This window comes from Mustelus asterias, chromosome 25, assembly GCF_964213995.1.
Source record: "Mustelus asterias chromosome 25, sMusAst1.hap1.1, whole genome shotgun sequence".
Taxonomy (NCBI): domain Eukaryota; kingdom Metazoa; phylum Chordata; class Chondrichthyes; order Carcharhiniformes; family Triakidae; genus Mustelus; species Mustelus asterias.
In genome coordinates, this window is record NC_135825.1 from 14,761,724 (window position 1) to 14,778,165 (window position 16,442).

The 16,442-nt window shown below is 47.5% G+C and overlaps 1 pseudogene; it reads left to right on the forward strand.

Annotated features, from left to right (window-relative positions):
• The first annotated feature begins 1,612 nt into the window (after positions 1 to 1,612).
• Positions 1,613 to 15,323, forward strand: LOC144511716 (gastricsin-like; annotated as a pseudogene).
• The last annotated feature ends 1,119 nt before the right edge of the window (positions 15,324 to 16,442 follow it).

Genomic DNA, 16,442 nt, shown 5'->3' on the forward strand with positions numbered 1-16,442 from the left:
AACAGGGAAAATGAAGAGGGGATTTGACAGAGGGTTTCAAATTGAAGAATAATTTTGATATAATAAATAACCAGGAGTTGCTTCCACAGGCAGAAGTTTCAATAACAAGAGGACAAAAATCCAAGGTCACTGGAAAAAGGATCCATGAGAAAAAAAATTACAGAGAAAGTTGTTATATTCTAGAATGTATTGACTGAAAGCACAATGGAAGCAGGTTGAATGGTCACCTTAACCGGGAACTTGTAATTTAAAAGGAAAAAATACAGGACAAAGGATAAAGAGCAGGGGAGTGCAACTGATTGGATAGCTCTTCCCAAGGGGCTAGCACAGCCAGGATGGGTCAAATGGTCTTCTGTAATGTTGAAAGACAGATTATTACTTGAATGGGAGTAAATTGAGAAAGGTGGATACTCAATGATACCTTGGAGTCCTCGTGCATCAGTCGTTGGAAATAAGTGCACAGGTACAGCAGGCAGTACAGAAGGCAAATGGTATGTTGGCCTTCATAACGAGAGGATTTGAGTATAGGGATAGGGATTTTTTGCTGCAGTTGTATAGAGTGTTGGTGAGGCCACACCTGAAGTATTGTGTGAAGTTTTAGTGTCCTTATCTGAGGAAGGATGTTCTTTGCTATAGAGGGAGTACAGCGAAGGTTTAGCAGGCTGATTCCTGGGATGGCAGGTCTGTCATATGAGGAGAGACTAAATCGGTTAGGATTATGTTCACTGGATTTAGAAGAATGAGAGGGAATCTCAAAAAATGTATAAAATTATAACATGGGTGGACAGGGTAGATTCAGAAATAATGTCCCCAATGGTGGGGGAGTCCAGAACGAGGGGTTATAGTTTGAGGATAAGGGGTAAACCTTTTAGAACTGATGTGAGGAAAAATTTCTTCACCCAAAGGGTGGTGAATGTGTGGAATTCACTACCACAGAATGTAGTTGAGGCCAAAACATTGTCTGATTTCAAGAAGAAATTAGACGTAGCTCTTGGGGCTAAAGGGATCAAGGGATATGGGAAGAAAGGGGGATCAGGATATTGAATTCAGTGATCAGCCACAAGCAAGATGAAAGTGAACCCGGGCCCCTGGTTCTGTGAGGCGACAGTGCTAACCACTGTGCCACCGTGCTTCCTGAAAATGTTCAATTTGCTTCCAAGAATCAGAGAGTAAGTTCCAGAATTATACAAGAATTGGCCACTTGTTTAAGTGAATCTGCCAGTAATTAATCCCTGGTAGCTGTCCATGATTAACCATGCATTGCTTCTTGCTAAGGTTGCCTTGCCCTATGGATTCTAGGAGCATTCCCGTAAAAGACATGAGACTAAATGTTCTATTATTACCCGGTTTATCTTATTTCTTATATTGTTTGACCTTTTCCTTTTGTTTGAAGTTGAAGATTATTTAAATGTTTTGATGCAGTTTTATTTGTATGAAAAATGAAAACATTTTCAGTTTGAGACACCGCGACCTTCATTAGTGAAGATGAGAAGCAAATCATTTGTGAATCGCAGGTATAAAAAGACCCAGGGTGCATCCATCTCTAGCACAATTGAAGCAATTGTGTGAATCACGTTACAGCTTTCCACAACCTCACACAGCAAGAAGCATCATGAAGTGGTTAATCCTTTCACTGCTCTGTGTCCAGCTCGCTGAGTGTCTCTTCAGGTTGGCCAATAACAAGAAAACTAATTTATATCGGCCAATTCATGCACCATTTTGTACATTAGGCACCTACTGCTTTCCAATAAGTTTCATAGAGTTTGCTCATTTGTGATTTGATTAAGAAAATCCTACCCGTGATTTTTTTGAACTTGTTGAGTTTAGTTAGAAGCCAAACAGATTGACTCAATGTTACTGCTTTGATGGTGTGGTTTGTTAGCTGAGATGTGGATGGCATGGTGGCACAGTGGTTAGCACAGCTGTGTCACAGCGCCAGGGACCTGGGTTCAATTCCCGGCTTGGGTCACTGTCTGTGCGGAGTCTGCACGTTCTCCCTGTGTCTGCGTGTGTTTCCTCCAGGTGCTCCAGTTTCCTCCCACAGTACGAAAGCTGTGCTGGTTAGATGCTTTGGCCATGCAAAATTCTCCCTCAGTGTACCCAAGCAGGCGCCGGAGTGTGGCGACTAGGGGGATTTTCACAGTAACTTCATTGCAGTGTTAATGTAAGCCTACTTGTGACACTAATAAATAAAAACAATGTTCAGACCAGCAGTAAGATTAAACAGTGAGAGTACTCCAGTGATCGCCTCATTATTCGCTCTTTATCATTTCAGAGTGCCTTTACACAAGGGAAAGTCTATACGAGACACCCTGAAGGAACGCGGGGAGCTGAAACATTTCCTAGAAACACACAAATACGATCCAGCCTTGAAATACCGAGGTTTGTTCCCTGGGTTACAATCTCTGGCAGGGGATGAACCTCTTCTCAATTCCATGAATGTAAGTATAAAGTCCACTTTAGAAAGAATTAAATTGTTACTTCATATGTCGGAGAGAACAAGTTCCAGCAGAGGCTGAGTTTCCCACAGCCAAGATCATACAATCCCAAAAGTGCAGAAGGAGGGACATTTGGCCCATCGAGTCTGAGCCAACTCTCTTTATCCTGGCCCACTCCCCGCCTATCCCCACAAGCGCACACATTTTACCATGCCTAATCCATCTAACATCTTGGGACACTAAGGGACAATTTAGGATGACCAATGAACTTAGCCTGCACATCTTTGGACTGTGGGAGAAAACCGGAGCACCCGGAAGAAACCCACAGAGGCAGGGGGAGATCATGCAAACTCCACATCGACAGTGACCCAAGGATGGAATTGAACCCAGGTCCCTGGCGCTGTGAGGCAGCAGTGCTAACCACTGTGCCACCCATATTGTCTTTAAGTTCTGCAAGTTACTATTTTCACTTAGTTGTTAGGTTTTCAGATAAATTCCTGTGGATTAAAGTCTGAAGAGTGAGCAGTAGCGCAAAAGAAAAGATTATTTTGAATTGACTTCAGCCACATTTGAATGAGAGAGGGGCATCCGGGCACAAGACTACGCCTGAGTGAGACATCGATTGAGTGAGGAGTTGGGGATTCGGTTCAGATGGGAAATTTGGGTAAATTGTTCTTAATTATAAATTGACTTTAGACATTAGTTTCTCACTTTCAAATGCTGTTAGTTTTACAGCATAGTTAAACCGGAAGTTGCCTGGAGTGACAGTTACCAGAAAGTAGTTGCCTCAATAGATGCTAATTACTGTGGCAGGAAGCTGAGCCAGTTAGTGAGTCATCAGAGGCTCCATATATATAAGCAGAGAGATTTTGAACCCGCACAGAGAGAGGGACTCAGAAATACACGGCTACACCTGAGCAAGGCATAGATTGAGTGAAGAGTTGAGATTTTGGTGGAAGTGGGGAATTCAGTGCAGAGGGGGAAAGAGGGGTTCCTTTTTCAAGTTATCTTTCAGCCTTCAATGGTTGGTGAGTTTCCTTCCTTGTCCCCAAGCTTGCTGGGTATAACCCTCAGTTACTTTAGCTATGCAAATTATTAATTAACTGATGAATTAAATAAATTGGGTTAAATGACAATGACAGCATTAAAGAATTAATTCCAGTTGTGAGACAGGATAACATACTGAACAGGTCAACAACTGAGGTTTTATGGGTTGAACTTAGAAATAAAAATGGGGCAGTGAGGGCAATAATAGTAGGAGACTTTAACTATCCCAATATCAACTAAAATTCAAACAATATAAGGGGCATTGAGGGAAAAGAATTCACGCAGTGAGTCCAGGAATTTTTTTCAACCAATTAGTGACAAACCCAACTGATGCACGATATAACTCACGAGGCCAGAGATGCTCGAGGAAATAAAGGCTTTTATTGACTACTACAATAGAGCTACCATATATAATACACGATCCCAGACTGAGGGGTCCCAGACAGAGCAGTGACCTTTATACCTCTCCCAGGAGGCGGAGCCCAACTGGGATGTACCATAATAACTATAATACAGGTAGAACAGCCCAACCCTAACCCCAACAGTAACATGTAGAACAACCCAACCCTAACCCCAACCCCAACAGCAACATATATACAGACTCATAGTACTGGCCAGACCCTGGCTCAGTACTACCTGGTGGGAACCAACGATGGTTCACCACATTCACCCCTCCTTTGAAGACAAAGGCCGGCGGGGTACAAAAAAAAACACAACAATTTGTCATCAGTCTATTAGTTCAGACGGTCAGGGGGACCGCACCGTCGTTGTGACCTCCTCAACACCGGCGATGACACCGGAGTAGGCACTCGCGGTGGCGTTCTCCCCAAGGCGGTGTCCAACGGCTCCTCCAATGCCTCACGGGCCGGTTGACCCCGAGGTGGTGACAATCCACTGAGCTCGGACACGCCTTGAAGTGGCGACCATCTCCTGGGCTCAGGCAAGCTGTACACGGGAGTAAAAGTGTTAAGTGATGGTCTCGATGCTGCCCGCGCGGTGTCAGGAGGGGAAACAATAGTTGGGGGGTCTCTAATAGGAGGTATGGGAGCGACAGGGGTTTCCAAGCCCCCTGCTGGCGCCAGGTCTCGAATCGAGACCGTGTCCTCTCGCCCGTCAGGGTATGCCACATAGGCATACTGAGGGTTGGCGTGGAGGAGATGGACCTGTTCAACCAAAGGGTCGGACTTGCAGGCCCTAACATGTCGCCGCAGGAGGACAGGTCCTGAGTACGTCAACCAAGACGGTAATGAGGTCCCAGAGGAAGACTTCCGAGGGAATGAAAACAGCCTCTCATGGGGAGTAGCGTTGGTTGCCGTACACAGGAGTGAGCGTATGGAGTGGAGCGCATCAGGGAGCACCTCTTGCCAACGGGAGACTAGAAGGCTTTTTGACTTCAACGCCAGTAAGACAGCCTTCCAGACTGTAGCATTCTCACGTTCCACCTGTCCGTTACCCCTAGGGTTGTAGCTCGTGGTTCTACTAGAGGCAATCCCGTATGAGAGCAGGTATTGCCTCAAGTCATCGCTCATGAACGACGAGCCCCTATCGCTGTGGATGTAACAGGGGTACCCGAACAGGGTGAAAAGATCACGAAATGCCTTGATAACTGTGGCAGCGGACGTATCAGAACAGGGAATGACAAAAGGGAATCATGAGTACTCATCAATGATATTGAGGAAGTACACATTCCGATCTGTCGAGGGAAGGGGGCCCTTAAAGTCCACACTCAGTCTTTCGAAGGGACGAGTGGCCTTAACGAGTTGTGCCCTGTCAGGTCGGTAAAAGTGCGGTTTGCATTCCGCGCATACCCGGCAGCTTCTAGTTATGGACCTGACATCCACCACCGAGTAGGGTAGATTCCGGGCTTTTACGAAGTGGTAGAGCCGAGTGACCCCTGGATGGCAGAGGTCATTGTGGAGAGCCTGCAAACGATTCTCCTGCATACTGGCGCATGTTCCACGCGACAGGGCATCCGAAGGCTCGTTGAGTTTCCCTGGACGATACATGATGTCGTAATTATAGGTGGAGAGTTCGATTCTCCACCTCAAGATCTTATCGTTCTTGATCTTGCCCCGTAACGTGTTATTGAACATGAACGCCACGGACTGCTGGTCCGTGATCAGGGTGAACCGTTTTCCCACCAAGTAATGGCGCCAATGCCGGACGGCCTCCACAATGGCCTGGGCCTCCTTTTCCACCGCTGAATGTCGAATTTCGGGGCCTTGGAGGGTGCGAGAAAAAAAGGCGACGGGCCTGCCCGCCTGGTTAAGTGTGGCGGCCAGGGCGAAATCGGATGCATCGCTCTCCACCTGGAAGGGGATGGACTCATCGACAGCGTGCATCGTGGCTTTCGCGATGTCGGCTTTTAGTTTTTCAAAGGCCAAACGAGCCTCTGGTGCTAGGGGAAAAGAGGTGGACTTGATGAACGGACGGGCTTTGTCCGCGTAATTGGGAACCCACTGTGCGTAGTAAGAGAAGAAGCCTAAGCATCTTCTCAGTGCTTTTGCGCTAGTGGGCAGGGGAAGTTCGAGGAGGGGACGCATACGGTCTGGATCAGGGCCAATGACCCCGTTTTCCACCACGTATCCGAGGATAGCTAGGCGGCGGGTGCAAAATACACACTTCTCCCTGTTGTAGGTCAGATTCAGGCGAGATGCAGTGCGTAGGAATCTAAGAAGGTTGGTATCGTGGTCCTGCTGGTCATGGCCGTAGATGGTGACGTTATCCAGGTACGGGAAGGTAGCCCGCAGTCCGTTATGGTCCACCATTCGGTCCATAGCACGCTGGAAGACCGAGACCCCATTGGTGACCCCAAAAGGAACCCTTAGAAAATGGTACAAGCGACCATCCACCTCAAAAGCCGTGTATTGTCGGTCCTCTGGGCGAATGGGGAGTTGGTGGTAGGCAGACTTTAGATCGATGGTGGAGAACACCCGGTACTGCGCAATCTGGTTGACCATGTCAGAAATGCGCGGGAGGGGATACGCATCCAGCTGCGTGTATCTATTAATGGTCTGACTATAGTCAATGACCATCCGGGGTTGTTCCCACTCTTGACCACCACGACCTGTGCTCTCCAAGGACTAGCGCTAGGTTGTATGATCCCTTCCTTGAGGAGCCGCTGAACCTCAGATCGAATGAAGATCCGATCCTCAGCGCTGTAACGCCTACTCTTAGTCGCGATGGGCTTGCAGCCTGGCACGAGATTCTGGAATAGGGAGGGTGTGGTAATCTTAAGCGTCGAGAGGCTACAGGTGGAGCGCGTTGGACAATTTGGAGGCTGCTGTTCTCCCACTGAAAGCGGAGGGAGTGGCCCACCGTACTGTAGGGTTACACTCTTCAAGTGGACCATGAAATTTAGTCCGAGGAGTATTGGCGCGCAAAGGTGCGGTAACACCAGGAGCTTGAAGCTCTCGTAAACCGTGCCCTGCACCGTTAGATTTACCACGCAACTCCCTAGCACGGTGACAGACCGGGACCTTGACGCCATTGAAATTGTCTGCTTGACAGGCTGGATCTGGAGGCCACACCGCTTCACGGCATCTGGGTGAATAAAGCTCTCCGTGCTCCCACTGTCAAACAGACAATAAATCGTGCGTTTGTTTACCTGTATGTCCATCATGGACTTGTTGAGTCTGTGAGGCTTTGCCTGGTCCAGGATGATCGACGCCACCGTTGGTTCATGAGCGCCACTGCAGGCAGCTGAGATGGATGATGACGACCCCTGCTGGTCATTCGCGGTCGGTGCCGACCAAAATGGCTGCTCCCATAGGTCGCACGTGGGCGATGGCGCCAAAATCAGCGACCCCTGGTGGTCGCGCATCTCTTGCGACTCCGTCGTCTGGAATGGCGACGTCCTGGCCTCGCACGTGGAAGAAACCCTTGACGATGCCGACGACGAAGAACCCGGCTCCGGGGAGTCGCACGCCGCACTGCTGTTCCTGGAAGTAAGTTTGGATCGACATACCTTCGAATAATGCCCCTTCTTGCCGCAGGCGGAGCACAACACTGCTTTAGCGGGACATCGCTGCTGAGTGTGCTTCACTCCTCCACAGAAGTAACACCGCGGGCCGCCTGGAGCTGCTGCCGTCGTCAGGCCCGAGGGTGGGCACGCCATCACGCAGCTTTTCAGACCCGCTGGACGAAGTGGGATCTGTGACTGCTCCTGCCACGGTGTCTCCACGTGGTCTTCGGGATACATCGCCAGGCTTTTAGAGGCCGTTTCTAGCGTATCCGCTAGCTCTATAGACTTAGTGAGATCGAGATTACCTTGCTCCAACAGTCGAAGTCGGATATAAGACGATCCGATTCCTGCCACAAACGCATCTCGAGCGAGGTCGTTCATGTTCTGGTCTGCCGACACTGCTTTGCAGTTACAGCCCCTGGCTAGCTGTAGGAGCTCGCACGCGTACTGTTCCGTCGTTTCGCCGGGCTGCCGTCGTCGAGTGGCTAAGAGATATCGAGCATGCATCTCGTTTGGCGGTTTAATGTAGCGCTTCTTAAGAAGCTCGAGGGCCCCTTTGTAGTCGGTGGCTGCACGGATCGCTAAATATACAGCGTCGCTTACCCTCACGTGGAGGACCCGGAGTCTGTCGTCGTCCGTGGTGACCGCTGCGGAGGCTTCGAGGTAATCCTCAAAACATTTTGACCAGTGGTCGAAGGTGTTGGAGGCGCCCGCCACACGTGGGTCCAGCGTAAGACATTCGGGTTTAAGCATTTGCTCCATGCTCTCTGTATCGTTTTTTTTCCAACGACGAGAGTTCAATTAGTAGTCAATAAAATTGATGCGCAATATAACTCACGAGGCGAGAGATGCTCGAGGAAATAAAGGCTTTTATTGACTACTACAATAGAGCTACCATATATAATACACGATCCCAGACTGAGGGGTCCCAGACAGAGCAGTGACCTTTATACCTCTCCCAGGAGGCGGAGCCCGACTGAGATGTACCATAATAACTATAATACAGGTAGAACAGCCCAACCCTAACCCCAACAGTAACATGTAGAACAACCCAACCCTAACCCCAACAGCAACATATATACAGACTCATAGTACTGGCCAGACCCTGGCTCAGTACTACCTGGTGGGAACCAACGATGGTTCACCACACCAACAAGAGGAGATGCAATTCTAGGCCTAGTCTTGGGGAACGAAGAAGGGCAAGTGAGTGAAGTGATCTTTGGTGACCATATCCGGGATAGTGATCACAATTCAGTTTGGTTTAGCATTACCATGGAAAAGGACAGAGATAAAACTGGAGTTAAATTATTGAATTGGGTGAAGGCAAATTTTGCAGGAATGAGAAGGGACTTGGCTGAGGTGGAATGGACAGCACTATCGGGATAAATCAATGGAAAACCAGTCGGAAGCACCAAAAAGTGAGATCCTAAATATATAAAGTAGACATGTCCCAAGACAAGAATACAGGGGAAGATCAAACAGGAAAATGAAAGTGTACAGCAGGCACAAAGAACTAAGCACTGTAGATAGCCTAGCTGAATATAGGAAGTGCAGGGATGAAGTTAAAAGGAAATAAGGAAATCAAAAAGAAGGCCTGAAAAAAGATTATCAAGTAAAGATAAAGAAACCCCAATGATGTTTTATCAATGTATTAATGGTAAAAGATTAGTTAATAAAAAAGTGGGACCTATCAGGATGAAGAATGAAACTTGTGTGTAGATGCAGAGGCTGTGGGAATGAATATTATGTCTCTACATTTACAAAGGAAAGGGATTATGCAGATTTAGTAGTCCAGGAGGAACACTGAAATATTGGATGGGATAATCATAAAAATGCAGAAGTATTCAAGAGGTTGGTATCATTGAAAGTTGGTAAGTCGCCAGGGCCAGATGGACTTCTTCCAAGGCTGCTGAAGGAGGTCAGGGAGGAGATAGCAGATGCTCTGAGGATGATTTTCCAATCCTCACTAGATACAAGGGAGGTCCCCAAGGACTGGATAAATGGAAATGTCATTTCATTGTTTAAAAAAGGACCGAAGGAAATGCCAAATAATTGTAGGCTACATTGGTTGTGGGCAAATGGAATATTGTGTGCAGTTCTGGTAGCCATATTACAGGAAGGACGTAATTGCTCTGGAGAGAGTGCAGAGGAGCTTTACAAGAATGTTGCCAGGGCTGGGTAACTATGAGAGATTAGATAGGTTGGGGTTATTTACCTTGGAACAAAGAAAGCTGAAGGGTGACTTGATAGAAGTGTCCAAATTATAAGGGATCTGAGTGGACAGGATAAAATTGTTTCTGCTGGTGGAGAATTCTAGAACCAGGGGACAGAGATTCAAGATAACTGGCAGTAGGTGTAGAGGGAACATGAGGAAGGACTTTTTTATGCAAAGGGTGGTGGGTGTTTGGAATTCGCTGCCTGAATTGGTGGTGCAGGCAGTGACTTTAAACTCTTTGGAAAAGCACCTGGATCTGCACCTTCAGTGCTGTATTCTTCAGGGCTGGGCATCTGAGTGTCCTTGGGCTGGCATGGAAAAGGTGGGCTGAATGGCCTTCTTCTGTGCTGTAACTTCTATCAGTACTGAACTAATGCCACCCTTAATTAAGTATTAGGTCATACATGTTTATCTCTATCTGTGCTCACAATGCATCGATTCTGTTACAAACCCCACCATTCAAAAAATCCTGGCCATAGAGTTAGTATACAGGGACAGCAAGTGATTAGAAAGGCAAATGGAATGGTGGCATTTATTATAAGGGAATTAGTATATAAAAGTAGGGAGCTTTTGGGGCCTTGGTGAGTCTACATTTGGAGTATTGTGCACTGTTTCAGTCTCCTTCTTCAAAAGAAAGTCTGCTTGTCTGACAGTTTGACTTGAGTTTTGACAATAGTACTCCTTGTGACCTCAATCACATATTCATGTCTTTCAGTCTCCCTGACAGCTGGCAAATCAAACATTTGTCAGGACAAGGAGTGATTTCTTTGACAATGTATGAACACACGGCTAAATCATGATCACATTCACTCGTTACTGCAGTCCCATTATTTTCACCTGAAAATACAAAATAATGAATATTGCATGTTTCCTCATGTAATCCTTCCATCATATTTTACTTGATTAGAATCATTCCTCGGCATTCACCTCGGGTAAGAATCTTCTCTCTCTGCAGGATTCCGTTTCCATCTAAGACCGGAATCCATCAGCCTAATTTGGCAATGAGCAGTGTGTCACATGGCTAAAACAGTTACAGAGTCTCAGCAATCACTTGAACATTAAGCTAATGGGCAGGATATTCCAGGCCTTCCCGCTGGTGGGATTTTCCACCTCCACCGAAGGCGGTTAGCAGTGCTGCATCACAGTGTCAGGGATCGAGTACAATGCTGGATCTGGGTCACTGTCTGTGTGGAGTTTGCACGTTCTCCCTGTGTCCGTGTGGATTTTTCTCTGGGTGCTCCAGTTTGCTCCCACATTACAAAGATGTGCGGGTAGGTTGATTGGCCATGCTAAATTGCCCTTTAGTATCAGGAAGATTAGCAGGGTAAATGCATGGGGTTACAGGGATAGGACAAGCTCAATGAGCGGAATGGCGTCTTTCTGCATTGTAGGGTTTCTATGATTCTAAGGTGACCATCCCACTACTCACAGTGGGTTTCCCAGGGGCAGGGCAGTCGATCCATAGAAAACGCTATAGACGTCAGCGGGACTCGACGATTCCACCAGTGGCCACTAGTGCGCTCCTTCCACCACCAGGAAACACACCGCAGGGATGCCGGAGAATCCTGACCAACACTTTGGTTCAGTGACCGTCTGAAATCTATCCTACAGGCGGGACTTTCCGGCTGCACTCCACCCAAGGCCGGAAAGTCCCGGCCAAGGTCAATGAACCTTTGCATGGTCCATCCCTGTGGCTGGCGAGACGGGAACATTCCCCGCTACATCTCCACAATCTTCTTCCCTGTGAGCTTAACCGCTGGAGAATGAAACCAATTGCATTGTAAGATATTTCCAGCAAGGATTCCACCTCCGCATTCACCATGATACCACAAGCAGAAACCTCATGGAATTGATAATCATTTTGATAAGTGAACAGTTTTGGAGGGGGGTTTTTTTGGTAGAGATCTTTGGTTTCAGCTGTGATCGTCAGTCTTAAATTCGAGTAAATAAAATCCAGTTCTTGTTTTTCAATTCTTTTTTTCGACTTTCTACTATGGATCCATTACTGTGGGTACCCCACCCCAGAGCTTTACTGTCCTGCTTGACACTGGCTCGTCCAACCTTTGGGTCCCATCAATCTACTGCCGCAGTGAATCCTGTAGTAAGTGAAGATAACTGACACATTTGATTACTTGATCAGATCATGTTTTTAACATTCTGACTCAAATTACTTTCCGTGGGACCTGAATTCTGAACTAATGTTGGTGATAATTTATTCTTCTCCTTCAGGTAACCATGCAAAATTTAATCCAACTCAATCCTCAACATTCACTACAAATAGAAAACATTTTACATTCTATTATGGTTCCGGCATGCTGTCTGGATATTTTGGATAAGACACAGTGAATGTGAGTACTGAACGATACGCTCGCAATATGCACTGAACACCTCATTTCCAGGTATCTGCTCGACATAATCTTTGCAATGATTTTGTCTCTGTATTTGCACTTCAATATGTATGAGTATCATCCCATGTCAACTGAATAGAACAGCATTGTACTAACAGTCTTTGATTTGATTTATTATTGTCACATGTATTGGGATACAATGAAAGCTTGCATGCTATATAGACAAAACATAGAGTACATAGGGGAGAAGGAAAGGAGAGGGTGCAGAATGTAGTGTTACAGTCATAGCTAGTGTGCAGAGAAAGGTCAACTTAGGATAAGGTAAGTCCATTCAAAAGTCTGATGGCTGCAGGGAAGAAGCTATGCTTGAGTCGGGTGGTATGAGTTTTCGGACTTTTATATCGTTTTTCCGAGGGAGGAAGGTGGAAGAGAGTATGGGATCAGGGGGTACGTGAGTTTGCAATATATATAAATGATTTGGAAGAAAATGTAACTGGCTTGATTAGCAAGTTTGCGGATGACACAAAGTTTGGTTGATTTGCGGATAGCCATGAGGACCATCAGAGGATACAGCAGGATATAGATCGGTTGGAGATTTGGGCGGAGAAATGGCAGATGGAGTTTAATCCGGACAAATGTGAGGTAATGCATTTTGGAAGGTCTAATACAGATAGGAAATATACAGTAAATAGCAGAACCCTGAAGAGTATTGATAGGCAAAGGGATCTGGGTGTACAAGTACACAGGTCACTGAAAATGGCAATGCAGGTGGAGAAGGTAGTCAAGAAGGCATACTGCATGCTTGCCTTCATCGGCCGGGGCATTGAGTTTAAAAATTGGCAAGTCACGTTGCAGTTTTATAGAACCTTAGTTAGGCCGCACTTGGAATATAGTGTTCAATTTTGGTCTCCACACTGCCAGAAGGATGTGAAGGCTTTGGAGAGGGTACAGAAAAGATTTACCAGGATGTTGCCTGGTGTGGAGGGCATTAGCTATGAGGAGAGGTTGGAGAAACTTGGGTTGTTCTCACTGGAGCGACGGAGGTTGAGGGGCGACCTGATAGAAGTCTACAAGATTATGAGAGGCATGGACAGAGTGGATTGTCAGAAGCTTTTTCCCAGGGTGGAAGAGTCAATTACTAGGGGGCACAGGTTTAAGATGCGAGGGGCAAGCTTTAAAGGAGATGTACGAGGCAGATTTTTTACACAGAGGGTGGTGGCTGCCTGGAACTCGTTGCCGGGGGAGGTAGTGGAAGCGGATAAGGTAGTGACTTTTAAGGGGCATGAAAATTAAATACATGAATAGGATGGGAATAGAGGGATATGGTCCCTGGAAGGGTAGGGGGTTTGAGTTAAGTCGGGCAGCATGGTCACTGCAGGCTTGGAGGGCCGAAGGGCCTGTTCCTGTGCTGTAATTTTCTTTGTTCTTTGTGAGTCCTTGATTTTGCTGGCTGCTTTTCCGAGGCAGCGGGAAGTGTAGATGGAGTCAATGGATGGGAGGCTGGTGTGCCTGATGGACTGGGCTACATTCACCAAAGGAAAGAAAGACTTGCATTTATATAGCGCCTTTCAAGAACTCAGGGTGTATCCCAAAGTGTCTTTTGGCAAATGAAGTGAGGTGATAAAGGAAAAGCTGCAGTCAGTTTATACTCTGCAAGCACCCAAAAAACAGCAATCTGATAATAACAATGTTGTTTTTGTGAAGTGGATTGAAGGTTAAATATTGGACACCAGGAAGTATTGCCCTGTTCTGATGTAGATAGGATCTTTCCCCTGGCTGGTGAGTCTAGAAACAGGAGACAGAGGGCCTGATTTTACCATTTTGATTCTAAGTGCTGGGCGGACTTGAATCTGGGAGTGTTTCAGATCTGACTTTTAGATCCATTCTCAGACGCCACCATGCGCACTCTACCTGAAAAAGTAGCAGCAATTCTGAATCTTGCTGCAGAGGCCTGTGGGCTTATCGCGCCCAAAACGCTATAACTCCGATCAAAGCCTCCAACTGCGCATGCGCAGTAAAAAAGATTGAAAACGCTCCCCTGCCACATCGCTCCCAGGTCGGATAATGCCTCCCCCTGGCCCCCACAGACATTGCCCCAGCCCCACAACATAACTGACCCCCTTATCCCCCCTCCCCCCGTTACCCAGACCAATTGCGACCACCTGCCCCCCTTCCCCCCCCCCACCGATCGCACGCAGAGTGGCAGTGGAACCCCCCTTGTCCCTTACCGATCGCACGCAGAGTGGCCATGGACCCACCTGCCCCCCCCCACCCCCCATCAGAGAGCCAACTATCCCGCCTCCCTCCCACCCCCACCAGAGAGTCATCGGACCCACCTTCCTCCCCCTCCACCAGACCACCATCTTTCCCGCCTCCCACCACCCCCGCCCCCCCTCCCCTGCCCCCCCGCCCCCCCCCCGTCCCCGCACCAGAGAGCGATCTGACCCGCCTCCCACTCCCACCACCACCGATCTGAGTCAGAGAGCCGCTGAAAGCTTTGAACTTACCTCCTCAGAAGCGGGAGCGCCCGAATCGGATCTTTGCGGACCATGCCTGTTTCGCGCCGAATCTGACTGAGCGAACGCGGTGGTAAAGGGGGAAGTTTGGGTGTGCAGCCCATTAAATCAACTTAAATACAAATGCATTTTGGGTGCGGTGCCGACAGCGGCCATTTTAGGCCCTTGGTAAAGGGGGAACGGGCACAGAGGCGGTTGTGGATCACGCTACTCGCCTCATGCCCGACCTTACCAAGTTTTCGTGCCAAAAAACAGATGCAACTTGATGGTAAAATCGGGCCCAGAGTCTCAGAATAAGGGGCAGGCAATTGAAGACTGAGGTGAGGAGAACTCAAACATTTCGCTCAAAAGTTGGTACAGCAAACCCTGCCACACTTAAACGTGCCCTAAGTTTGTGTTACAGAAAGCCACTGTCATGCTACCACAGCAAGTTCATGTTTCTCCTTTCCATTCGGAGTGATCTTGCCTTGTGAGCAGTATGAGGCAGGAGGAAACTATTTTGAGGAAGGATCTGTCAGGAAGCAAATGAATAAAGTTGATGATCTTCTCACTCAGTGCATTATCCTTCTTCCTATTTTCTCCTCCCCAAGGTTGCCGGCATGACGGTTCCACGACAGGAGTTCGGCCTCAGCGAAAGTGAACCAGGCACTAATTTCCATTCTGCACCATTTTGACAGAATCCTCGGTCTGGCATACCCATCACTCGGAGTAGAAGGCCAAACACCCGTGTTTGACACCATGATGTAAGACAACCTATTGGAACAGCCTCTGTTTTCTGTGTACTTGGGCAGGTAATATATAAGATTTAGGGACCTATGGATCAAGATACTTTCAATAGAATTTTTTCATGGATTTAACTGATTAATGGCTGTTTAGGCCAATTTCAGTGGGTCTGAGCCATGGAATCACAGAGCCATAGAACGGTTACAGTGCAGAAAGAGGCCATTCAGCCCATCCTGTCTGAGCCAGCCAAAAAAAGAGGGAAAAGATTACGGACCAGCACCTGGTCCGTAATCTTGCAGGTTCCAGCTCTTCAGATGTAGATCCAGGTACCTTTCAAACGCGTGGAGCGTTTCAGCCTGAACCGCCAGTGAATTCCAGATGTGCATCTCCCTCTGGGTAATAAAGATTTTCCTCGTCCCCTCTAATCCTTCTACCAATCACCTTAAACCTGCGCCCCCTGGTAACTGACCCCTCAGCTGGGGGAATCAAGTCTTACCTGACTGTCCTGTCTAGGCCCTTCATAATTTTGCACACCTCCATTCAGCCATGATCTTATTGAATGGCGGGGCAGGCTCGAGGGGCTAGATGGCCTACTCCTGCTCCTATTTCTTATGTTCTTATGTTCTTATTAGGTCATCCTGTAGCCTGCTCTGTTCTATGGAGGAAAACCCTAGTTTATCCAATCTCTCCTCATTGCTGCAAGTTTGAATCCCTGGCAACATTCTTGTAAATCTCCTCTGCAGCCTCTTCGGACTTTATAAGTTCATACGTTCGTATGGTATAGGAGCGGAATTAGGCCATTTGGCCCATCGAATCTGCTCCACCATTCTATCATGGCTGATATGCTCCTCATCCCCATTTTCCTGCCTTCTCCCCATAACCTTTCAACCCATTACCAATTAAAAATCTGTCTAACTCCTCCTTAAATTTACTCACTGTCCCAGCATCCCCACCACACTTTGGGATTGGAATTCCACAGATTCACAATCCTTTGGGAGAAGTAGTTTCTCCTCAACTCTGTTTTAAGTTTGCTACCCCTTATCCTAAGATAATGACCTCTCGTCCTAGAATGCCCCACCAGCGGAAGCATCCATTCCACGTCTACTTTATCCATACTTTTTATCATCTTAAATACCTCAAGGAGCGGCACGGTAGCTCAGTGGTTAGAACTGCTGCTTCACAGCGCCAGGG